Raw genomic sequence first — 12,214 nt, forward strand, 5'->3', positions numbered from 1 at the left:
CCGCGGTGATTCCCCCCAATTTCAGGTTGGCAACTGGAGTAAGCAAGTTCACTGGTGAGTCTAAGCCTGAAACCTGGCTTGAGGACTACCGAGTGGCGGTTCAGATTGGTGGTGGGAATGACGAAGTGGCCATGAAGCATTTGCCCCTCATGTTGGAAGGTTCTGCCAGAGCGTGGTTGAATCAGTTACCTCCTAGCAGCATTTACACTTGGGAAGATCTATCCCAAGTGTTCGTCAGAACATTTCAAGGAACTTGCAAGCGACCAGTTGGATTGACAGAGCTGCAAGTCTGTGTGCAGAAGACGAATGAGACTCTCAGAGAGTATATTCAGAGATGGATCACTTTGCATCATACCGTGGAGAACGTGTCTGACCATCAGGCAGTCTGCGCCTTCAAGGATGGTGTCAAGAACAGAGAATTGAGTTTGAAGTTTGGTCGAACCGGAGACATGACCCTGAGTCGGATGATGGAGATTGCTACCAAGTATGCCAACGGCGAAGAAGAAGACCGACTCCGAAGAGGCAAGTACAAGCCGAGTCAGTCGGAGAAGGGAAACACCAGTCGGAAGCAGAAGCGGAAGGCCGAACTACCAGCTCCTGGAGAGGCTCTGGCCGTGACTCAGGGAAAGTTCAAAGGGAAACCCAAAGGATCCTGGAACCCTAAGAAGGTGAAGGATAAAGAAGGAAACGACGTGATGGATATGCCGTGTCACATCCACACGGAGAAAGATGAAGAGGGTAATATCATTTACCCGAAGCATACCACTCGCCAGTGTCGACTCCTGATCCAGCAGTTCCAAGGAAAACATTCCAAGGACAAGGAAAAGGAGTCAGACAAGGCCGAAGACAAGGAGGACAGTGAGGGAGGATATCCACATGTCAACTCCACTCTGATGATTTTCGCAGATGTGGAAAGCAAGAGCCGACTAAAGGTCATTAACCGTGAGGTGAACATGGTTGCCCCAGCGAAACCAAGTTATCTGAGATGGTCCCAAACGCCCATCACATTCGACCAATCTGATCACCCGACTCATATTGCCACCCCTGGGAGGCAAGCTTTGGTGGTCGACCCAGTTGTCGAAGGCACTCGGCTGACGAAGGTGCTGATGGACGGTGGTAGCGGACTGAACTTGTTGTATGCAGACACACTGAAGGGAATGGGCATTCCTATGTCCCGACTGAGCACCAGTAACATGAGCTTTCATGGATTTATACTAGGAAAGAAAGCCGAGTCACTCGGCCAAATAGCTCTGGACGTGGTGTTTGGTGATTCAAAACATTTTCGCAAGGAAAAGCTGACGTTTGAGGTCGTGGATTTTCAGAGCGCGTACCACGCTATTTTGGGGAGACCAGCTTACGCACGGTTCATGGCTCGACCATGTTACGTCTACCTCAAAGTAAAGATGCCCGGCCCCAAAGGAGTGATCACTGTCACTGGTGATCGGAAAAAGGCAGAAGAGTGTTTCCAGAAAGGCTCAAAGATTGCCGATTCCCAGGTGACAGCGGTCGAGTTTGAAGAATATAAGCAAAACGCAGATCCGAGTGATTTGCTGCGAGCCAAGAAGCCCGCCACAGAATCTGCATTTCAGTCGTCCGGTGAGACGAAGCCTGTCCACATTCACCCGACCGACCCCAATGTAGCCCCGACCCACATCTCCACAACACTTGACCCAAAATAGGAAGAAGCGCTCATCCAGTTCCTCCGTGAGAACTGGGACATTTTTGCATGGAAGCCAGCTACATGCTGGGTGTTCCTAGGGGACTGGCTGAGCATCGTCTCAGAGTCGACTCAACAGCAAAACCAGTTAAAGAGCATCTTCGGCGGTCTGCCATCCAGAAGAGAAAAGCTATTGGTGAGGAAGTGGCTCGACTGTTGGCGGCATGATTTATCCGAGAGAGATATCACTCCGAGTGGCTCGCTAATGTCGTCATGGTTCCTAAGAAGGACAACTCACTCCAAATGTGCATTGATTTCAAGCACATCAATCGGGCCTGCCTGAAAGATCATTTCCCTCTCCCTCGCATTGATCAAATTGTTGACTCGACCGCGGGATGTGAGAGATTGTCTTTTCTAGACGCCTATTCCGGGTACCATCAGATCCGTCTATATGGGCCCGATGAGATAAAAACAGCTTTCATCACTCCATTCGGGTGCTTCTGCTATATCACCATGCCATTCGGCCTCAATAATGCTGGAGCCACGTTTATGCGAATGATTCAGAAGTGTTTGCTCACTCAAATCAGTCGGAATGTGGAAGCGTATATGGATGATATCGTGGTCAAGTCGCGAAAAGGTTCCGACCTGCTCACTGACCTCGCTGAAACATTTGCCAACCTCAGAAGGTATGATATCAAGCTCAATCCATCAAAGTGCACATTCGGAGTTCCTGGTGGCAAGTTACTCGGTTTTCTCGTTTCCGAACGAGGAATCGCCACTAATCCAGAAAAGATCGGCACTATACTCCGAATGAAACGCCCCGTGCGAGTGCACGATGTCCAGAAGCTTACTGGATGCTTGGCCGCATTAAGTCGATTCATCTCACGACTCGGTGAAAAGGCATTGCCTCTTTACCGACTGATGAAGAAGGCAGACAAGTTCGAGTGGACTCCAGAAGCTGATGCAGCGTTTGCCGAGCTAAAAGCTCTGCTCTCCACCCAGCCGGTGCTTGCTGCTCCAATCAGCAAAGAGCCTCTGTTGCTTTATATCACAGCCACAGGACAAGTCGTCAGTACAGTACTTACGGTCGAGCGGGAAGAAGAAGGGAAAGCCTTCAAAGTTCAGCGCCCAGTGTACTATCTATCTGAAGTGTTAACTCCATCCAAGCAGAGATACCCTCATTATCAGAAGCTTGTGTATGGGATATACATGACCACGAAGAAGGTTGCTCATTATTTCTCTGATCATTCCATCACAGTCGTCAGCGACGCTCCACTTTCAGAGATTCTGCACAACAGAGATGCAACTGGTCGAGTGGCGAAATGGGCGATTGAACTTCTTCCCCTTGATATCAAGTTTGAGGCAAAGAAAGCCATTAAGTCCCAGGCAATAGCAGATTTCCTCGCCGAGTGGATTGAACAGCAGCAGCCGACTGAATTTCACTCGGAGCATTGGACCATATTCTTTGATGGCTCTAAGATGTTGAATGGTTCCGGTGCTGGGGTTGTCCTGGTTTCCCCCAGAGGAGATAAGCTCAGATATGTGCTCCAGATTCACTTTGATTCCTCCAACAATGAGGCAGAGTACGAGGCCCTTTTGTATGGGTTGTGCATGGTCATTTCACTCGGCGTCCGTCGCCTTATGGTCTATGGCGACTCGGATTTAGTGGTCAACCAAGTGATGAAGGAGTGGGACGTGAGAAGCCCAGCCATGACTGGATACTGCAATGCAGTGAGGAAGCTGGAAAAGAAGTTTGAGGGGTTAGAGCTCCATCATATACCCTGACTAAAAAATCAAGCAGCTGATGATCTAGCAAAGATAGGTTCCAAGAGAGAAGCCATTCCGAGTGGTGTGTTCTTAGAGCATATTCATACTCCGTCAGTTAAAGAAGACCCTTTCACTGAAGAAGCCCCGCAACCCAAGAGTGCGACAGATCCGACTGAAGTAGAAGTCCTAGAAGTGGTCGACTTGGTTATGGAGGTCTTGGTAGTCACTCCTGACTGGACAGTTCCATATATCACGTATATCCTGAGAAAAGAGCTCCCAGAGGATGAGGAAGAGGCTCGACAGATCGTCCATCGATCCAAGGCCTTTACCGTAATCAAAGGACAGTTGTATAGAGAGAGCGCGACTGGAGTTGGTCAGAAGTGCATAACGCCAGAAGAAGGTCGAATCATCCTTGATGATATCCACTCGGGGACCTGTGGTCATCATGCGTCTTCTCGGACCATCGTGGCCAAAGCATACCGAGCCGGATTTTACTGGCCAAAGGCGAATGAGATGGCAAAGGAAATAGTGGACAAGTGCGAAGGATGTCAGTTCTACTCAAATATGTCACACAAGCCTGCATCAGCTCTGAAGACCATTCCACTCATCTGGCCCTTCGCAGTATGGGGGTTGGATATGGTCGGCCCCTTGAGAACAGGTCGAAGCGGTTTCACGCATGTACTGGTGGCAGTCGACAAGTTCACCAAGTGGATTGAGGCTAAACCCATCAAGAACCTTGACGCCGGTACTGCTGTTAGCTTCATCAGGGAACTGATATTCAGATATGGAGTCCCGCACAGCATCATTACAGATAATGGGTTGAACTTTGACTCAGAGGAATTCAGGGATTTCTGCAACTCTCAAGGCACACGAGTTGACTACGCTTCAGTCGCCCATCCGCAGTCGAATGGACAAGCAGAGCGAGCCAATGGCCTGATCCTCAAAGGGTTGAAACCCCGACTGATGCGTGATCTCAAACATGCGGCTGGAGCATGGGTCGACGAACTTCCCTCGGTGCTTTGGGAACTGCGGACCACGCCTAATCGGTCGACTGGGAGAACTCCATTCTTCTTGGTCTATGGAGCTGAAGCAGTTTTGCCGAGTGATCTTCTCCACAATGCTCCTCGGGTTGAACTCTACAACGAAGCAGAAGCTGAACAAGCGCGGCAGGACGCAGTCGACCTCTTAGAGGAAGAAAGGGAGATGGCTCTGATCCGATCGACCATCTACCAACAAGACTTGCGTCGCTTCCACGCCAGAAATGTGAAGAGTCGAGCCTTCCAGGAAGGAGATTTAGTTCTCCGAGTGGATCAGCAGAAACAACATAAGCTTGCTCCTTCTTGGGAAGGACCCTTCATCGTCACCAAGGTTCTCCATAACGGAGCATACCATATCTACAACGTCAAGCACAATATCGACGAGCCCCGGGCTTGGAACGCGGAGCTGCTCCGCCCATTTTACACTTAAGTTTTTCACTCGGATGAGTTGTAACAAAATACTTCTGTAGTTCATGGATTGCAAAATAATAGTGTCATAATTTCCCCATAATTTTTGTCACTTTTTATTTGTCCAGTAAAATTTTCCCCCTCAGTGGGTGACTTAGCTGCGAATCCGTTTCGCCTAAGTTTGTAAAAAATCCTTGTCGAGTGATGAGCCAGACTCCCACTCGGAAGGCTTAGCTGCGAACCCGTTTCGCCTAAGTTTAAATAAAATCCTACCGAGTGGTGAGCCAGACTCCCACTCGGAGGCTTAGCTGCAGTCCAAGTACTCGCCTAAGTTTAAATAAAATCCTACCGAGTGGTGAGCCAGACTCCCACTCGGAGGCTTAGCTGCAGTCCAAGTACTCGCCTAAGTTTAAATAAAATCCTACCGAGTGGTGAGCCAGACTCCCACTCGGAGGCTTAGCTGCAGTCCAAGTACTCGCCTAAGTTCGAATAAAATCCTACCGAGTGGTGAGCCAGACTCCCACTCGGGGGCTTAGCTGCAGTCTAAACACTCGCCTAAGTACAAGTACAATGTGCGCTCGCAAGGAGGATGAGGTGCAGGTCGACTGCGACCCTCTCCTCTGAGCTACGCCACAAATACAATGTGCGCTCGCAAGGAGGACGAGGTGCAGGTCGACTGCGACCCTCTCTTCTGAGCTACACCACAAATACAACGTGCGCTCGCAAGGAGGACAAGGTGCAGGTCGACTGCGACCCTCTCCTCTGAGCTACGCCACAAGTACAATGTGCGGTCGTAAGGAGGACAAGGTGCAGGTCGACTGCGTCCCTCTCCTCTGAGCTACGCCACAAGTACAACATGAAAATCCTACCGAGTGAAGAGCAAACCTCTCACTCGGAGGCTTAGCTGCGGCCCAGTGCTCGCCTAAGGTATAAAAATCCTGCCGAGTGAGGAGCAGACCTCCCACTCGGGGGCTTAGCTGCAGCCCAGTGCTCGCCTAAGTCGCAAAAATCCTACCGAGTGGTGAACACACCTCCCACTCGGGAGCTTAGCCGCAGTCCAGTGCCTGCTTAAGTGAATTGAAGAGAAAGTTGACTGCAGTGAGCACCTTGCTTTAAAACCTGCAAAAGACATTTCAAGCCAAAAACAAGCGTATTCAAACGTCGAATCCAAGTTCAGATGGATACCTAAGGGAACCGAAAGTGCTCAGGCACTAAGCCTGTTAAGGTTTATCGGTTACAAAATCTCTCGGCATACCGAGGCAAATTTAAAGTGTCGAGCTCAAAGAAGTTTTTTACCCCTCCTGTGGAGGGCTGGAAGGTGCAACAAACTCATCAAGATCAATTCCGTCCGCGATCCGAGTGGCAGCAGCGATGAAGGTCTCCATGAAGGACCTAAAGTCGTGTTTCTTGGTGTTGGCCACCCGAAGGGCCGCCAGCTTGTCTTCTCGCGCATCCTTGCAGTGGACTCGAGCCAGACACAGAGCAACATCTGTGCTGCACCTAGTAGAGGACTTTTTCCACTCCTGCACTCGACCAGGAACCGTGTTTAGTCGAGCCATCAGAGACTCGAGGTCGTTCTGGAGTGTCTCCCCGGGCCAGAGCGTGGTGTCAATGCGGGAAGTGGCGACCTTCAGCCTTGCAAGATAGTCAACGACAGCAGCAACGCGAGACTCAAGTCGGAACACATTCATGGCAATTTCATCGTTCACCGGAGAGTTGACGGGGTCCAGGTTTGGTTCCAGCCGACTAGTTTCCTCCTCAAAGTTTTGGCAAAATTCTGCAAATACAATCACTGAGTCAAGGCGATGGTCGAATGGAAAGATCACTGTAAAAATGATTGTTTAACGCAAAGGATTACCTTCGAGCATGAGGAACAACTTCTTGGTGAGTCCATCAGAAAGGCCTCCAGATCATTCTTCTTCCCAGCCAATTGACTGGCCTTGTCATTCAGAGCAGCTTTGTCGTTTTTCAGTCGACTAACCTCCTTGTTGGCAATATCAAGAGCAGCTTTCAGATTAGTATTTTCTTCTTCAAGCTTGGTGACCGAAGCTAACTTCTCGTCAACAAGTTTAGTCTTCTCAGCTAGTTCAAGATCTTTCTTCTTCTGGGCCTCCTTCACCTTGCCTGTAAAGTTACAGCAAGGTCAGATTTTGAAACAGATGAAGGACAAAAGCAGTCGTTGAGGTCTCACCGGACATACCTTTGGTATCCTCCTTCGCCTTTGTCAGATTCTCCTGGACCAGCTTCAGATCCAGCTCGAGCTGGATGTGCTTGTTCTCCATCTCGGTATAACGAGCCACAAGGTCGCAGGATTTCTGCGAAGAGCCAATCGACAAAATGTCAAAGATAATTCACTTCCGAGTGGATAAGAGAAAATCATGCGTTTCTAAGACTACAGCCGAATACAAACATTCGACCGTAGTCTCGGGCACTACACCCAGTGGGTTCACTCAGCGTGCCCCCACTAGTTCTATTAAAGATAGAGTCGACCAGTCGACCAAAAAAAAACAAGACGTATTCTTCAGACTGTAATCGATTGCAAGTAGTCGACCACAGTCTCGGGGACTACACCCAGTGGGTGCACTCAGCGTGCCCCCACCGGTTTGAGAAATCCATTCGACCTAGTCGACTGACGGAAAAACTTAACTTCTAAAGCCTATGGTCGACTGCCAGCAGTCAACCATAGCCTTGGGGACTACACCCAGCGGGTGCACTCAGCGTGCCCCCGCTAAACCGGAGTTTCAATCAACACACCCACTGGGTGATTGCTATAGATTCCGGAAAGAAAGATTTTCAGATAGCATATCCTAACAGAACAGGCGATTCGACTGACCTGAACGTTGCTTTTAAGAGCAGAACTGGCGTCGTAGACTGCCTGGCTTGCCTCCCGGATGGCCTTCACCTGCTCCATCATGACCCCCGCCTGGCGTATCGCTTCCTTTGCAGCACTGGCTTGGTCCTCTGGGACGTGGTGCGTCGTGAAGAGGGAAGGCTGTGCGGCACTCGACGAAGCGGGGTGAGCACTCGTCAGCGGCACCGCTAAGGACATGGTGTGTCGAGTGGTGTTCTCCTCCCCCGCGACCAGAGTTTCGGGTGCCGTCACATCCTGGGCCACCCTGCCGGCAGATGCTTTCCTGCTCCTCCTGTGTTTCAGCGGTTCTTCGTCGTCGTCGTCAGGAAGGGTGATAACGACATTGGATGGAGCTGCAGAAAAGAATCAGAATTAGAGGCCAAGAGTCAATCGACTAAAAAAACGGGATTAAGAGAGTGGTACCAGGTTTTGAGGTTGCAGAGTCCTCCATCTCATGATCGTCGGCCCTGGCTGAGGTATCGGAAGTAGCAGCTCTACAATTCCAAAAATCAATCGGATAACTCAAGAGTCGATCAAAGATAAACTCATGAAAAGCGAGCAGACTCAAGCAGCATTTTTACCCTGATATGGTGGGGATTGACACCTTCATCTTCGGCAGGACCTTGGTCGGCTTCGACGGTGCCACCCTGGATTGCTTCGGAGCCTTTTCAGTCGGCACCGGAGAAGTGGTCCGAGGACGCTTGGTCGACTGCGCGAGAGTCGCCACCCCCTTGCCGCGTTCAGTCACAGGGTCATGGACAAGCTTCGACCGCCTTTCCGAGCGCGGTGGTGCGACCTCCTCCTCCTCTTCTTCTTCTTCATCATCATCATCATCATCATCATCATCTTCTTCAACAGCATCCGAGTCCCACTCCTCCTGGCTTTCGCCCCCGCTCGCTTCTCCCTCCTCAGTCGGAGTCTGCGCCCCATTGGGCATCGAGTACAGTTTGGTGAGGGCATGTTAGACATCAAGACAAAGATCAATCGACCAATTTGCAGCGAAAACGGAAATAAGTATGACAAGAATACAACTGGAGGAAGAGTGGACATACCTTGTCTGGAATGCTACAATGGTCGAGTGGAGGAATCCTCCTGGCTCCATGAGGGTTATCCTTGTTCCCGGTGACCGCAGCCATCCACCTCTCCAGCGTGGCATCATCGACTATTTCTGGGTTGATCCGAGTCTCATCTTCGGTCCCGCGGTACAGCCACATACAATGGCTCCGGCACTGAAGAGGCTGGATACGTCGCCTAAGAAAAACTTCCAGGAGATCCATACCCGTCACTCCTTCCCGAACCAACTGGACTATGCGCTCCATCAGCATCCTCACGTCGGCTTTCTCCTTCGGGAGCACCTTCAGAGAGGAGGGCTTGTTGGCTCGGTCCATGGTGAATTGAGGGAGCCCACTCGACTGCCCCGGCGTCGACTCGTGCTGGCAGTAAAACCAAGTCGACTGCCAGCCTCTGACCGACTCGGGAAGCGTCATGGCTGGGAAGGTGCTCTTGTTCCTCATCTGGATCCCCAGACCTTCACACATCTGGATAACCTTGGTTTTATCGTCATCTGGACTCGCCTTATTCACGGTCTGGGAGCGACATGTGAATATATGCTTGAACAGGCCCCAGTGCGGTCGGCAACCCAGAAAATTCTCACACATGGACACAAAGGCAACAAGATAGGCGATAGAATTCGGGTTGAAGTGGTGGAGTTGCGCTCCGAAGAAGTTCAAGAAACCACGGAAGAAAACACTTGGTGGCAAAGAAAACCCGCGGTCGACGTGGGTAGCCAGAAGAACACACTCACCCTCTTCCGGCTGGGGTTGCCACTCGTTCCCCGGGAGCCTTGCTGCTCTGTGGGGGATCAGATCGTCGTTGGCCATGTCGAGGAGATCCTTCTCCGTGATGGTCGACCGGATCCAATCTCCTTGGACCCAGCCATTCGCCAGACGAGATCTGGACGAAGACCCACCTCGACTGGTTGTTCTCCCTTTCGCCTTCCTCGTCGCCGACGCCTTCTTCGCGCGTTCCAGCACCGCCGTCTTCTCCTTCACCATGGCTACCAGCAAAGCGCCTGAGGAGCAGTTGCGCAGAGGCTGGAGCGGGCGCAGTGGGCGGAGGCAGGGAGGGCAGAGAGAGAATGGAGAGGTCCTGTTCAAAGGCCCTCGCCGGGCGCCTTTATAAGATCACTTCCGAGTGGATGACAGGAGGGCCCGGGAGATCCAATCACGTCCCGAAACAGTCGTGCGTACGTGATACGTGGCGAAAAAGGTGGCGCGGGAATCAAGGCATCTATGCCCTATCCCATCCGAGCGCCGCGGTCCGCCCCGCTTCGCGCGCTTCCCCAAATTTCATATCCCACAAAATCCGCGAACGGCAGATCGATCTGTCAGGTGCGAGATTTCCTGCGACCCGTCGCTCGGTAATTGTTAAGTTCAAAAGGTCACTCGACGAAAGAAAAGAATGGATCAAGTCGACTGAAGAAAAGTTGTTGATTATCAACAAAGAGATTATTGGTCCAAGACAACACATGTTCAGAACGCAAAAGCAAGTCGGAAATAATATCAACTCCTTCCTCACTCAAGCCTCAATCCATTCGGGGGCTAATGTTGGAATCATGTACCTAGGGTAGGGTCATAGACCTGATCTAAGTACCCTACCCAAGGACACCCTTAGAAGAGACTACCTTCCAGTCGACCAAGGAGGACCTCACTCGACAGACTTGAAGGACTCGACCATGAAGACTCACTCGACCACCAGAAGGTCAAGAAGCACTCTGTACCGCAACGGTCTGTAATTAAGTAGACTTTATGGTATTTAAGACACTTTATGTGGGGCGTTACCAGTAACGCCCAGACTTAATGTACTTTAAACCCCGCATTACTGAGGGCCGGAGGGGTCTGGCAGACACTATATAAGCCGCCCCCCACCTCAGTGTAAAGGGTTCACATCCCTATAATCCATACACGCATAATCCACTCGACCGCCTCCGGGCTCCGAGACGTAGGGCTATTACTTCCTCTGAGAAGGGCCTGAACTCGTACATATCTTGTGTTTACAACCTCTCCATAGCTAGGACCTTGCCTCTCCATACCTACCCCCACTCTACTGTCAGACTTAGAACCACGACAGACACTATGTACGAAGATGCCTGGAAGTTGCTGTTCAAGGGCGTCGAGGCTCCTGCATCCGCTATCGAAGATCGCGGATTCAGCTCGCAGCGTCAAGCCGGCGAGGTAAGCTATTTTACCCTTTACAGGATACTTGTTTTCCATAGTTTGACTCTATGTGGGATCTAAACTCCCTCTACCTTTAACAGACCTGGCAGAAGACGTCCGGGAAGGTTAAGTGTCCGGCTCCCTTGCCAGAAGACCCAGCGGACGCCCGATTAACGGGGCTGCTGGCTCCAGTGCCTTACGTGGTGCGGGAGAAGAAGGCCAAGAAGAAGGCAGCGGGAACTCGGAGGAGTTCCCGGCGCCAGGTGTTATCGGACTTATCGTCCGATGACTCCGAGGCCGACTCCTCCCGCGAAGACGAGGAGGAGAAGAAAGAGGCATCTCCCCCAGCGGGGGGAGAGAAGAAGAGGAAGGCTTCCCCAACGGGGGAGGCCGAAGGGTCCAAGAAGGGAAGGACCCTTCTTCCGGACTGTTCCACCAACGTCAACGATGGTGAAGAGGAGTGGCCCTCGAGGGCCAAGCCCCTGGCGAGATCATAAGTGTCCGGATTCCATAATAACTCGTGATTTCTCTTTTGTCGCATAGTGTCTTCTAACGCCGAATACAACCATGTAGCCCGCCCAAGGACGATCTCCCCGCTTCGTCGAGCGGGTCCCTGGGTTCGTTGGATGTGAATAGCGCTTCACTTCCGACCACTTCCTCCCCTCGTGACGCAGACGACACCGAGGTGGGGTCCCAGAAGGGGCCCAGCTAGGAGGAGGAGGTTTCGGAGGTGCCGCAAGGCAACCTCCCGGACTTTGGACTAGACTCCGCACCGGAACCTTTAGTGGTTCCGGAGTCCGGCGGGCGGCCCCTTCGCAAGAAGGGCGAGACTGCGACACTGGTGACCTCCGTCAAACCGGAGGCGCCGAATAATTTGTTGGAGGCACTCAATGGCACTTCCATCGACGAGGAGCACCGCACTGTTATGAGTGCGGTGATTCAAAAAGTTCAGTCCGCCAAGAGCGGGCTGACTGAAGCCTGCACCAGCCTTCTAACAGGCTTTGAGGTAAGTAATTTAAGATATGTAAAAATAGTACCGCATAGATAGTAGCCCCTAATGCTCAGTTTGGTGTTCGGAAAGAAAAGCCGAACTAAGGATCTAAAAGGATATATGCAGGAGTCTAACATAAATATGTCAATATGGGAATGCAAGCTGCGCTGCTGACCTCTACCGCACTGACTGCAGAGGTCAATGCCTTGAAGCAGAGCCACGAGTGGTCCGAGAACGAGCTCGGCCATGCCAAGAAGCAGCTCGAGGACAAGGAAGGTAAGTAATACC

The sequence above is a fragment of the Triticum dicoccoides genome, chromosome 3B (genome assembly GCF_002162155.2).
Source record: "Triticum dicoccoides isolate Atlit2015 ecotype Zavitan chromosome 3B, WEW_v2.0, whole genome shotgun sequence".
In the NCBI taxonomy this organism is placed as follows: domain Eukaryota; kingdom Viridiplantae; phylum Streptophyta; class Magnoliopsida; order Poales; family Poaceae; genus Triticum; species Triticum dicoccoides.